We start from the raw sequence: 14,671 nt of genomic DNA, 5'->3' as shown, positions 1-14,671 counted from the left end.
ATATATATATATATATATATATATATATATATATACATATACATACATATTTCTAAATATAAATATACATACACAGTAGTCCCTCATTTATCGTGGGGATCCGTATCCTGAAGCCCCACGATAATTGAAAAACAGTGAAGTAGAAATAGTAGTACGAGTGGTAAGTAGTAGTAGTTTACTTTAATGTGCATACATAATGTGCATATATATATATATATATATATATATATATATATAGGCATTTCTTCCTACACTCTTGCAATATTCTAAACAATGTTTCTAAACACTTTAAAAGAGCACAGAATGTCATGATTTCAGCTCCCTGCCTCAGTTGCTCTCAGCCATCTGCAAGCGCTCTTGGCCACGCCCACGTCTCCACTCTGCACAGAGAACAGCTGATCAGCTGCAGCAGGAAGTTTATCCTGCAGTATGGGCTCCACACAGGTGCAGGAGGTGCTAAATAATTTATAATAAAATTTAAATAAAAATTCCACGCTGATCATGCAGCTCATCCATCAATCAGCCAATTGTACCATGTCCAATTTTATTTTGAAAAACCGTGATAGAGCGAGTCCATGATAAATGAACCGCTAAGTTGCGAGGGACTACTGTATGTTTGGGGTCATTCCTCTTTATCTTCAGCCTTCTAGAAGAAACCACTTGAAGGCTTTAGAATAAAACTGTTCATAATTCTATCCACCTTGACTAAAACCTCAGTTTAAGCTGAGGAAACGCTAAAGAGAGCATGATGCTGCCACCATCATGTTTCGCTGTGGTTTTGGTGTTTTTTTTAACGATCTTGTTCTTGCATTATCAGATCTTCTGAAACGTTGGGTTCATCAGATCTTAACATATTTTCCCAGTGATGTAATTTTTGTGCTATTTAACCAGGCCTGGATGTTTTTTTACAGAAAATATTTCTGTTTTACAACCCTACCCTCAGGGTCTATACATGCAGAGAACACAGGAGATTGTTGTCACCGGTAGTACAAAACATGCTAAAGTTCCTGCAGCTCCTTCGGTGTTGCTGTAGACCTCTTGGCAGATCATTTCATCAGTACTTGTGAGCTCTGTGAACCTTGGATTTTGATAAAAGATCCTACCAAGTAAACTACAGGAAAATCCTACCATGACAGCTGAACTTAATTCCTGTCACTTTAATTGATAGAAGGTGTGTTTCCAAGAAAACAAAACAAACCAAGTACTTCAACAAAGTGTTCATTTAAGGGTGTGTAAATTTATAGCTTTTTTCATTTTTTACAATATCTTCTCCCTGGAACAGATTGTTTTTAGTTGAGTTGTACATGACATGAAGTATGATGTTTAGGGTGGGGGACAAAGGCAATTAACCAACTTAAATGAGAGGCTGTGAGTAAAGACGCCCTGTCGACAGGTGTGGCATCTCCTTAAAAAACGTTTATTCATTCCTGACTCAGCGATTGTCCTCTCTGGTGATGCTTCTGCCCAGACAAGCTTAGGTTGACAAAACACATGCAACCAGATACCCTGTGAAAGTCATCAAGCCCAATCTTTACACATCCTAGTCATAATCCAACTTTTAACGCTTTAATTAAAACGTTTTAGTTCTGGTGGTGCCTCAAGACTTTAATCTTGTCTGTAATCATATTTGAGAACTAGTGTTTATTCTTACAGAAATTAATGTTTTCAGAGTAAACCTTTAATCAGAGTCTGTCACCTCTGATGAGTCATGTTCAGTGTGATCCGATACCAGAACAGCTCAAGTTGATATCAACGTCTTGCGAGCGGAACAATCAGAGAAAAGGGTAAATTTAAAGGCAGAGACAGAAGAGCTGGAGGAGGCTGAAACGGCAGACAGGTACGAGGGGGCAGATGAAGGGTGTAAGCTGAGCAGCGCAGCAGAGGATCCGATATCTGAGACAACGGAACAAGAGGACATCCAACACCAGCCCGGTGCGGACCGTCCTGAACGACTCGGACCTGCTGCAGCTGCTGACAGCCGTGAGGACAAGCTTGAACTCAGTATGAGGACGCTCTGCAAACGTCAGTGTTGTGGATGAGCTCCATCCTGACTGATGAAGATACAGAACAACATACTGACCCATAACTTCTGCTCGTTATAAAACGTGACACATTTTAGCAGCACTGCATCATAAACTTATTTAGACCGTGCAAGTTTTAAACTGAACATTGTTGCTTTCATTCTGATATGCAATTAAATTATTTTTAAACGTTTTGATTTTGTCCTAACACCATTAGAGATGATGTTGTACAAAGATATGTACTTTGCAGAATTTAAGAGTAATTGTGGTTTTATATTTTTGTTTCAACATCAGATTTGTTGAAAATCTCAAAGTGCTGCAAAATAAAAATGAGCGAATGGACAATGAAAGCAGTAGTGTAAGCTCACATGAATATTGAACTTTTATCATTTAAAAAAAACATTTTGCTCAAGTTATTAAAAAACAAACAAACAAACACACAAAGCCAACAAAACGGGAGAATTTCAGGTAAATACAACCGCATCTTTTTCCCCACCAGCCTCGTCTTTTTAAACTATCCCAAATCTGTTAAAGCAAAACTTACTAGAGGATTTTATTTTCTAAAGCAGATATGCAGTAAAACGACTTATTTTTAAATAAATGTAGTGATAACCAATCTTTATATAATCATTTTATACAGAAGCAAAACCAAAGCAGAGTTACACATGTTCTTACCTTTTTCTGGTACCACACCACAGCATCTTTTACTTTGGAAGCCATTTACATTTCTCTTCTCCCTCTCAGGGCATCTTAGACTGAAAACACAAAGTGAGAGACAGACGAGCAGCGTGAGTAATGAAGTGAGGAGGAGACAGATCTGCACCTGGAGAGGTGTGTCCTCTGATCGGACAGAGGGGGGAGGAGAACGCTAATTTTCTACCCCTCAACAGGAAAATCGCTGAGGTAATGATTTGACAGTAGCAACTTGGACCTTGATGCCAAAAACCACGTCTGAACACACAAACAGCTAAATCAAAGTCGTGCAATCGGCCAAATATCTTCAGAGCGTAAAAACTCTTGAGTGAGAAACAAACAAGAAACCATTCCTTTCATACAAACCAGATATATTTCACATTTCCTTTAAGAACCACCTGTCAAAACAACACACTTTTGTTGAACATTAAAGCACTTGTGTTAATGTTCACAAGCAGAAAGAATGTGGTCAGAACCAAAGTCGTTATCAAGGCCACTTCAGGCCAGCGCAGCTTCAGCATGACTCAGCGTTTTTGATCAAGTTCTCGCTAAAACAAAGACTTTCAGGAGATCAAGCTGAAGAGAGCTACACGGAACCAGTGCAAATCATTTCTTGTTTTCTAAAAGATTGCCATTTAAAATCATGTGGACTTTTTGGGAATCACTTATCGTGGGGGTTTACGTTCCAGACACCCCAGTGATAGATGAAAATCTGAAGACGTTATATTTATTTTAGGATTTAAATATATTTTAAGTAGGGATTCACGATATCTGCATGGTATCAGTATTGACTGATATTAGAGAAAATTAAATATTGGACATCGGCTATTTAATCAAAATAAATTACAGATATAAAAGGTGTGTGTGTGTATGTATATATATATATATATATATATATATATACATACATATATATATATATATATATTATATATATATATATATATATATATATAATATATATATATTAGGGCTGCAACAACGAATCGATAAAATCAATAAAAATCGATTATTAAAAGTGTTGGCAACGAATTCCATTATCGATTCTTTCGCGGCGCTGCGGAGCCGTTTTGTTCACCAGCAGAGCGTTGTCAATGTTGGCTGACTGAATAAAGTTAAAAAAAATTTTTAAACTGCAGCGCGAGTTGAACAGAGCGAGGGGGGGAGCAGAGCAGAGGTGGCGTTTTCAAAGGAGATTAAATACATTTTACAAATGACCGACGCAGCGAAAACGGTTCGACCCAAGTCGTTAAAAGTGTGGAAGAACTTCACAAAGATAAAAACTGCGCAACATGCAGCTTTGAAAAAGTGACGACACAACACGGGAGAACCACGCTGATGAGACGTAGACATGTCGGAGTCACGAGGAGGATGAAGGAGCAGCAGCAGATACAACTCGTCTCACTCTCAACTCATGTGTTGCAGGTGAGTCTCTACAATATTCACATTTGTTCTGTTTCCAAGTGAGAAAACGTAACGTCAGTCTCTCTGGTAGCTGATGCTGCTGCTTGTTTATCTGATTAATGGCAATGATAGAGAACATGTGCATTATTTTTTTTTATTTAATTTAATTGGTACAAGCAGTGTTTAAATGTGATTTATACATAAATCTAACACAAAGATGGTAATAATTTAATGATTAAGCTTCACGTTTTAATTTTCCGGCAAAGTTTGAGTGACACTGCATGTATGGCAGGATGAATTGCATTTAAACAGGAATTAAAGGAACTTATTACGTCTACTCAAACGTGTGCAATTAAGTATTCTGTGTGTGTGTGTTTAACTGCTCTTTGAGCTACTTTTGCCTTAACCCAACACTGTAAGTGAAACGAGGCATTTCTTGAGTTGCTATAAATTATGATGCAATACATATTTACTCTCTCATTCCAGAAAACAACAACAAACAATGACAGCCTTCATGATGGAAAGACATCATGCTCACCACAGCAAGCAGCTGTCTTCACTGAAAACATAATTGTCACTGACATGAGGTCTCTGTCGATGGTTGAAGAAGAAGGCTTCACTACAATGATCCACACTTTTAATCCACACTCTTCCCTCAAGGACACATTTTGCAAAGTAGTTACATATTGTACAGGTATAAAGCATACATTTGTATATATTTTTTACATCTGCATTTGGTAGCAGGCCAAACTAACAAACACCATGCAGAATAATGTAGAATTTTAATTAGGGATGCACAATATTATTGGCATGGTATCGGCCGATATTAACATTCAAGTTCAATATCAGACATCGACCATTCCATTAAAATAACTTGCTGATATAAAAGGCGCTGTTTTTGCCTGCAGTGGCAGCACAACGTGATGACGTTGCAACAACGTCATGATGTCACAACAATGCGATGACGTCACATGCATCTACCTGATCTCTCACGGCGTAGAGGAAATTTCAAAATATCGGCGGTGTGGAAGTTGCATTTTTCGTTGGTGAGGATGTCGAACCTGGAACAAGCCTCCACAAGTGAGACAGCATTGCAGGTGACTAATGCTAATAAATAACATTTAACAATTTTCATTTAATTTAAGTCAAAGTGCTATGCATCTCATATGGCTGTTACTGAATATATGTCACCAGCTCTTACAGCTGTTGCACATTTTTTGTAGCAAATAAGCCAAAATAAGAGAGCTATGTTCTGACAAAGGACAGATCAGTCAAATAAGTTTTAACATATCGCATATCGGCCAAAAATCCAATATCGTGCATCCCTAATTTTAATTCCACAGCAGAGAAACCTATGTAGTCTCTGTAAGTAGGTCTAGAAAAATAAAAAATAAACTGGTACTAGTATTGGTCAAATAAGTTTTGGCATATTGGATATCGGCCAAAAATCCAATATTGTGCATCCCTAATTTGAAGACTTTATTAACCCTTTGTGCACTCTTGCAATGTTAATGTTCTAAACTCTCTAAACGCTCTTAAAGAGAACAATGAAAAGAGGGCAGACAAACTGATGCTACGGTTACTTAGCTAATCCCGGTGTTGTGCCAAAAAGCGCTGGTCTGCCAAAAATCGACTGGCACCACGAGAGCGTGCGAGAGAGGATTCACCATTTCAGTTCTTAAAAATTTTAACAAAATTAACACCTAAAAATGATTGTTTGCTCAAGATTATAGCAAAAGGTATGTCTCTGTTTACTTTTTCCTTAATAAATGCATTTTAATGGTCAAAAAAGCTCCCACGGTTAATATCAATTTTTGTCAGACCATCACTTTTTGGCACGACACGGGGCGGACTGGCCATCGGGAGCGCCGGGACATTTCCAGGTGGGGTCTGGCCCGCTCAGTGATCGCAAGGGGCTGGACCAAAGGGTCGGTTCAGGTTGCGCTTGATTATTTTAAATAAACAATCCATGCCGCTCGCTCAGGTATCAGCTCCCACAGACTGAACAGTAGTGATGGGGAATGACAGACCCCGCACCCTCCTTTCTCTTTCTGAGGCTGTCATAGCCTCAGAAAGAGAAAGGAGGGTGTGGGGTCTGTTTTTCCCCATCGCCAATTGTGTGTTGTGTACAATCTTACGTTGAAAACCGGCAAAAGAGCAAATCCGCGAAAGTCGAACCGCGAAGTATCGAGGGCTACTGTATTCAGTATTGGGAAGTATATATTTGAAATGTGTCTTTAAGAAGATGGAGGTTAAAGGTGTAGATTAAAAGATGTGGTTATTAGAAATTTGTTGCGTTCAGTCATGGAAGTGATGTGGCGAGGCACTATTCTTTCCTCTTCTATCTAAACCTCTCTCTCATGTGCCTTTAAGTCTTTTTTTTCTGTAATACAAGTGTGATATTGTCCTGCTGTGTAAGAGCAGTGTCTGAGAACCATAGCCTTAAGATTAAACACCATCCTGAACAAAGTACAAACTCTAAAGGTTTCATCAAAACATATTAAAATCATATGATTATTAATAAAAATGTAATTAATTAGATCCAACTTTATGAACTCAACATATTATAACGTACCATCAACCATAAACTCCTCTGTAACAAGCAACAAAACACCTTTAACAGATCAGCTGCAAAGAATTAAAAAGTAAAGTTGGTACAAAAGCTCACTGAAAGTCCAGATCTGAACCTGACAGAAATGTGGTCGGACCTGAAGAGAGCTGTGCACATGCCTGCCAACATTACCGGTAATAGAAAGAACGCTGCAATTATTTTTTAATGTGAGAAACTGAGAGTCAAAGACAATAACTGGATCACACTACATCTGCTAAAGCTGGTTCTGCAGAAATCATTTGTCAAAAAAAACATTGCTTCCACATTTTCATGTAGTTATTTTCAAATAAACGACATTAAAAAGGGGTGTGAATGCTGAGTCAGCATTTACGTTGTTTCTGTTTTGAACCAACTACTTCAGCTTAGTTTGAGCTATTTCAGCCACTGAGGAATCAAAATGTTCAGCTCATTCACATTACGGCTTTTGTACCTTTTATACTTTTTGATTATTTAACATAATTTACTTTTTTTCCTTATATAATTGCATTTAGACATCTTCAAATAATTGAAAAACTGTTTTTTTTTTAATCTACTTGTGCATAATTGCTTCATTTCTAGCTTTTAGCTCCTGTTATGCTGCTTTCAGCTCTTGTTGTGCTAGTTTTAATGTTATTGTTCTCATTTTAGATCTTAATATGCGTTTTGGTAATTTAGCTAATGCATTACTGATTTTAACATTTAGCTGCCCTTTTGCTAAATTAGTATTTAACTTAGCTGTTTTTTAGTGTTTGTTTAGTTTTACCTTTATTGATTCAGTTGTGGGTTCTTTAGTAAATTTGCGCAGTCACTCAGTACTAGGCTTTGGCGCTGCATCTTTCTAGTTTCATCTTAGATCTTGTAAAAATGATTTCCTGACACGTACAACCTCAAGGCTGAAAAACTTTTTTTTTTTTTTCCTGTTACTGCATTAGTTTATCCAACAAGTGACAGCTTTCAACAGTTTGTTGCCGTTTTCTCTTTTTTGCTGACATGGATGAACTTTTTCTGCTTTTATTCTTAGCTCTCTAATGTTTAGGTAAAGCCAGAAATGCATTCAGAATGCTCAATGTTTGGAGGTCCCAGCAGCACAGCATAAAGACCAAGCTGAAGCTGTTCTGTCCTCTCTGTTTAAAGCTCAAAGTGTTGTTCTCCCAACACCATCTTAAATGAACGACAGCTTGATGACCATCATCATGAGAAGGAGGAAGTGGACTGGGCACGTGCTTAGGAAAGAATCTGGTAACATTACACACACAGCCCTACAACGAAAACCAGAAGGCAAAAGAAAACCTGCGACCACGGTGGAGATGAAGACCCTAAACCACACCTGCGGTACCACCCAGATGCTGGCCCAGAACAGTCAGAGTGGAGGACCTTCACGCCAACTGACTCACAGCTCTACAATCAGTGCTGAACATTTAATGCTGATGTTTCCAAGTGAAGAGTTCCTGCTTTGCACATAGAAGCTTGTCAACAGCACCAGCATCACTCAGCAGGATATTTTTACTTTTAGTGTGTATTATCACAATTCTGGATGAATATGGCCTAAATAATCAAATATACACAACTACATAAGTAAAAACCCTGATTATCATCTCTGGGACCATCTTTGCGCACATCTGTAGGTCTTTGACACACACACACACACACAAAAAAAAAATGTGTGAGAAATATTAAACTGGGCCGTCTGACACAGCTCCAGAGCTCATCACTCAGTGACCACACAACACACTGCGTTCAAGCCACCACTTCAATGATCAGAGTGTGTGTGTGTGTGTGTGCGTGCTCTGAAGTTGTGCTTTTCAAAGCCAAATTGGAACACGTCCAAGCTCGGTGTCAAGACTGAGTTTGTAGGGATCAAAAGCAGGAAGAACAGAAAAAATGTTCGACTTCAGTCAAATGTAAACAGTCTCCACATCAAGGACAGATGAACAGAAAAAATGCACAATTCAAACCGTTGTTTCAAGTGATGTCATGTGCATTATTGAGGGTTTGCATGCAGGCTTTTGCTTGTGGCTTCGTTTGTTTTAGAAACAGGAAGGAAATCTTTATGCTGCTGTGTAAAGCTGCCATCATCGCTTCTCTCTTCCTCCATCTGTCACTTCTCTCCTTTTATAAAATTATACATATATACCTTTTTTAGACTGATGTACACACATCTACTTACAAAAAAAAATACATAAATAAACTTGAAACTTACAAAAATTTGAGTCAAGAGAAGGAACAGAGCTTTAATGTTACGTTTTCCAACAGATCGTTTTATCGCATCAGTGGAAACCTAAAAAAACAGAAGTAAAATATATAAATGAAATGATGTACACAGGCCCTCAAAGAGTAAGAGACAAAGATAACTGAACCAACACACAATGATAAGCTTTAAAAAAAATGCTCTTGATTAAAAGAGAACTTCACATAATTAGATAAAACAGACACCATAATTTGAAACTGTACTGATTTAAACTCCACAAAATATTTTGGCAATCCAATCGGTGACATCATGTCAAATTTTGAGGACATAAAACAACAGCTGTAGCCGAGTAAATCTCGACAGAAAGAGCTCAGGGAGTGACACCCCATCATTATGGAAACTGAAGCGTCTTTTTTTAAACCCTATCAGACTGTCCACAAATCCTCCTCGTGCAGAAACAGATAGGAAAAAATACGTATGATCCTCTTTGTGCAAAGCCTCTAAATCCCATCATACCTCACTGCGAAGCAAACAACAGTTCACACACATTCGCGGACAAACAGTTACAGAGATAACCATAATGACAACACAGCTACAGATTTTGGTGTACACTGCATGGTCATCATTCTGCAGGAAAACTTGTTTTTCCTAACCACACAGCTGCAGTGATCCCAAAATACACAGTGGTTTCCTGAAGGGTATTCAGGGAATAGAGCCCAACGAGCAAACAGTCATTACACGTTCCCAAGAAAGATTCAAACGCATTCAAACAAGCGTCCACAAAATAACGGACGCTTCTCATGAACGGCTCATAACGTTCGCTTTCATCCTTTATTGTTTGAGTTTGTGCTGCAGTTCTGGTGTCAAGAGAAACCAGTCAACAAAAACGGCTCATTTCACGACCCGTTACAAAGCTCTTAAAGAACGCGACATTTTACGAACCAAACACATACGCTCAGACCGTCTGCAGCCTCGGGGCTCACCAAATCTGTCTGACTAGTCTGAACTGACCTATTTACAGAGAGCGGTCAAGCTCGACAGTGTGCATTATGTAGGCCGCGGTTTATACGAGGACTCGGAGCTCAATACACCACTGAGTTTTCAAGCAATCTATAAACGCTGCCAGAGCTGGAATAAGTGACTGACAAGTCAAGAATGAAGAGTCAAAACCTTCCAGACCTGTTTTTCAATATTTATCAATTAAAACCTTTAAAAACCTCAAACCGTTCATGCCTTTAATTATTATTTCTAACCAAGAAAAACTTTTTTTTTCTCTACACTGTCAATAAGCGCCGACTATCAGACATTCCCGGACAAATTCAATAAACTTTTAAAACACAGTACACAGTCCCTTGATTATCGCGGGGGATCGGTGCCCTGAAGCCCTGCGATAAGTGAAAAACCATGAAGTAGGAATAGTAGTACAAGCAGTAAGTTGTGGTTTATTTTAGTAAATATATAATATATATACATTTTTTTAAGTGTTTAAACCCTTCCCACACTACTGCAATATTCTAAACAATATTTCTAAACTCTAAACGCTCTAAGAGCGCAGAATGTCATGATTTCAGCTCCCTGCTTCCGCTGCTCTCAGCCACCTGCAAGCATTCTTGGCCACGCCCACTTCTCCGCTCTGCATGAAGAACAGCTGATCAGCTGCAGGAGGACGCTTATCCTGCAGTATGGGCTGCACAAAGGCGCAGCAGATACTAAATAATTTTAAATAATTTATTTTAAATAAACATTTCATACCAATCACGCGGCTCATCCATCAATCAGCCAATTGTGTGAGTCAGCGAAAAACGAACCGCGAAGTAGCGAGGGACTACTGTAATGAGAAATCTGGTATAGGTGACATATTTTAATACGTTTTGTTAAAAAAAAACATTAACACTAATGTATCACATATATTTTTGCAGAGTAATCTACATTTTAATCACAGACATTTCCACTAACCAAATATAAAAATCCCAACAGTTAAATTAGTGTGAATGTAGCATGCAAAATGTTTGTGGGAATTGTGTCATTAGTGGAGTATTTCATTTATTAAATAAATAAAATAAACATTGATGATGATAACTAACAAGGCAACAGACTTTTTAAACCCATTACTGTCTCTCCATGACAGACACTGTTACTCTTATTATTGTTTTATGTTTTAAAATTTTCATCTCATATAAACAAATGACCAACAAAATAGCCTTTGTTCCATCAGGTTATGATAACATCACTTCAAGTAAATAAAAAAGCACAATTTACAACAGATTTAGGTAATTACCATTAAAAAGTTGAATCTACAATGATCATAGCTCATATTAATGACACGTTACCTTTAAAAATGACCTGCACACGGTTTTACAGAGCCATCACAGAAGTCAAACGTTTACCTCGACTGTCAGCGTCGTGAGCTCAGCAGAGCGTTGAGAAAACAAATTAAAGTCAGCTGATGCCGTGTAGGTTCCCTTAATCTTGTGATGTGTAACTGTATATGATCCCTCGTCCGTTCATCCAGTCGCAGCAACACCGAGTGGTTTGAATTGGATGAGAAATCATGTTACAAGTTTTATCTTTATGCAAGAGTTCTTGTGTAGCTAAAACCATGCGTCACTATCTGAAGCCAGGCTTTAAATGGCACCGCTCACTTTAGCTTGAAACCACTTTAGTGGTTGGATAAAATTAAACAGTAAAGGGCTTTAAACAATACTCGTCGTGCATTAACCTCTATCAAAAATAAGAGCGGGGAAAATAATTGTTTTGCATTCCTTTTGTGAGAAATGTGCCTGTAAAACCATGTGAGCAGAAGAAGTCCTTGATGGAAACTCGTGATGTGTAACACTAGCTGCTCTCTATCTGGGTGCTCCACATTTCTTGATGAGAGCAGGTTTCTGCTCGGGGTGGGGGTGCACGTGTGTGTTACAGTGTTTCAGCGTGTTGGCTGCCGGCAGGAAACATGAGGCCGCTCGATAGATAATCAACGGTTAAAAGGATTTCAGAAAAAATGACCAGAGCAACAATTACACCACTTAAAGCTAATTGACTACAGATCTGAGCAGGAAAAGCAAAACATAAAAATTCTCTTTTTGATTCAGTCTCAAGCTGTTTGCACAACTTGCAACTTTTAGCAACATACAAATCAGTCAGCCTCATTGTGGGGACACAGTACAAAAGTGTTTTTTTTTTTTTTTCTGAAACTGGACGACAAAAGCTAAAAAAAAGAAGCCATTTCTTATAACGCCTTGGTTTTTTTTCTTGAGGCATTCAGATGGTGCAAGTCCAGGGCCTATAATTCAAAGCAGGTTAAATACAACCGTAGGCTTCTTGAGGAGATCTGGCTGAACTAACATTAAAATGAATAGTAGCTATGTTTACATGGATGTAATCGAATTAAACAGCCGTTTGGAATAAAAATGTGTCTTGTAAACGCCCCATTTGGATTATTTTTTGTTTATTCAGCTCAATCTGAAATAATTTGTAATCAGAATGAGATGGTTGGTTTATGCAGATTCATAATCCGAACGGTGTGCATGTAAACACTTAATCTGTTCATTTTTTTCCTGACGTGAAAAACTGACCTAACTGCGCATGTGCGACCTGTCATTTCCACCTGGCTAATGCTAATAATATTAGCATGTCAGGGAAGCAAAACTGGTCGGTGAGCGACAACATTTCCACTAGAAACTTTGAAAGAGCTCAAAATGATCTGTATCACCTGTAGCTCAGTGAGGGAGTGCAGTAACGTCTCCACTGTCATTAAAAACCTGTCGCGGGTCCATTTTGGGCGCTCAGGTTTGTTTACGTTCATCCCGGACGAAGAACTTCTTCTATGTTTTTTTAATGAGAGTTTACCACTCTGTGCATGTCAGTACTTCTATTCAGAATAAAAACCCGCTGCATGTAAACGCTCGTCGTGAACGGATTGTGCGTGTGTAAACAATATATTTAAATAATTTTATCTGAAAACATAGCTACTGCTACAAAACTAGTTGTCTACCTCAATATCAGATCACAGCTGTGTAAAACAGACGGAGAGAAAAGACAGAACTGTCTCAAAGAGAAAATAGAAAAGGAATAAAACTAATAAGTTTATCAATCCCTATGTGACATCACTGAAGCACAAATGTCTGACAATTACTACAGCCTATTCACCCGTATTCATTCAAACACAAATCCATTTTTCCTTTTTCTCTAAACAGATGTTTTTGCACTAAATGAGAAACTTGTCATATTAAATTTCGTTAACTGAACCAGACAAAGCGTGGCGCTCACGCTCCTAACTACCAATGCATCACAATGCAAACATGAATGATTTTGACCCAATTAAAAAAATATATATATTATTTATAGTTGACAAGTCAAGATCTGGGCTGTTCATGGCGTGCACAGAGACATGAGAATGAGGTGGCTGACCAAGCCGTACAAACAGCTCCTTCTGGATTGAAATCCAGTCTTTGAAGGTTACCAGTATTTTGACTTCTCCGAGGTTAAAGGTAAAAGTGACGCAGACAAGAGTCATGCTACACTATACGCAAGTTGTGTACAAGTTTCCACCTCAAGGAGGAAGATAGCTGCTGCTACAAAGGAGTACTGAACGAGGGGACATCGAAGTTTCCACTTAACTGGTAAAAGGGGAAGCAAATTACAAAGTCCATTACAACTTTTACTGTGAAGGATTTGCGTCTGCATTCAGTTTTTGAAAGCCAAGTTTTTTGCGCCGTTTCCTAATCTGGAGCCGTGATAGAAGGTGACCATCACGACCATTCTCACATTCTACTGCAGCGAAACGACAAGGTTCAACAAAGTGGGTAAGACCGCACGAACATGGACACCCAGAGCAAAATATTTTGATTCTTTTAGGTCTGACAGATTCTTTTGCTCAGGATTTAGTTTGAAATGTGATATAATTGTTTTGTAATTGCACTATGACCTTTGAATCATTTAAATTGACTCATGAGGTGCCTGAAGATTCCCACCCCTGAAGCTGATAAGCCTACTGATTTGTGGAACAGGCTCCAGCTAATATTTTCTTGTAAACAATAAAATCATGTAAAAACAACAATAGAAAGCAATCGGTTGTGCATAAAGTGATGACAGGAAATGCTAATGGAAAAACTGCTTGTGGTGATTTCTTACATGAAAACCAGCAACCACTGGTGAAGTGAAACTCACAAGTATAATGCTGAATTTCAGTTTAGTCTGCACAGACACAAATGCATAAAAAGGCTGTGGGTTCCTTGTGTGTACAGCTCAAAGGGGGAGTGCTTTCTTATTAACAGTCTTGTATTTTTCCATCTGTCGTTCTCTTCAAACATAGTAAACAATTATCCTAAACTGCCGTCGGTGCCTGTGCAGAGAGGCTCTGTGTAATGCGTGTGTGCAGCTGACACCCTCGGAGCAACAGGATCAGGGCTGTTGAAGCATGCAACAGACAAAAACAGTTTGTGTGGCGTTTAATGGAGAGAGCTGCAAGCTGGTAAACACAAGATGGAGTTCAACATGCACATCCAGGACTCACCTCTGGTTTGGCCTTGCAGCTGACTCGTGTTTTGTCCTCACAGCCAAATCAAAGCAGGATCTGGAAATGTGGGGAACAAAATAAGAGATGCAACTCAGCTTAGGCTCGGTCTGAGATTCAAAGCAGCTCCTGCAGCCTGTGTTTGTCTCTAACCATCTGGAAAAGCTTGTCAGTCAGGTAACAGATGTACGGTAATTAGGTTCAGTCAAAACAAAAAAAAAGCACTTTAAGTTTTGCAATGTTCACTGTGAAAAAGGGATTAT

General features: G+C 38.6%; 1 long non-coding RNA gene across 1 annotated transcript in view; it reads right to left on the bottom strand.

Moving 5' to 3' along the window:
* Positions 1 to 14,671, bottom strand: part of LOC119428119 — a 35,177-nt gene that overhangs the window by 14,495 nt on the left and 6,011 nt on the right. Inside the window, exons 2-3 of the long non-coding RNA XR_005187693.1 lie at positions 14,409 to 14,468; positions 2,697 to 2,776 (exon numbers count right to left, since the gene is read on the bottom strand). This is a non-coding gene — a long non-coding RNA (uncharacterized LOC119428119). The remainder of the gene's footprint in view (positions 1 to 2,696; positions 2,777 to 14,408; positions 14,469 to 14,671) is intronic.

This window comes from Nematolebias whitei, chromosome 22, assembly GCF_014905685.2.
Source record: "Nematolebias whitei isolate Nwh7 chromosome 22, NemWhi1, whole genome shotgun sequence".
In the NCBI taxonomy this organism is placed as follows: Eukaryota; Metazoa; Chordata; class Actinopteri; order Cyprinodontiformes; family Rivulidae; genus Nematolebias; species Nematolebias whitei.
The sequence above is the reverse complement of the archived record's forward strand: the minus strand, read 5'-3'. Positions and strand labels throughout refer to the sequence as shown.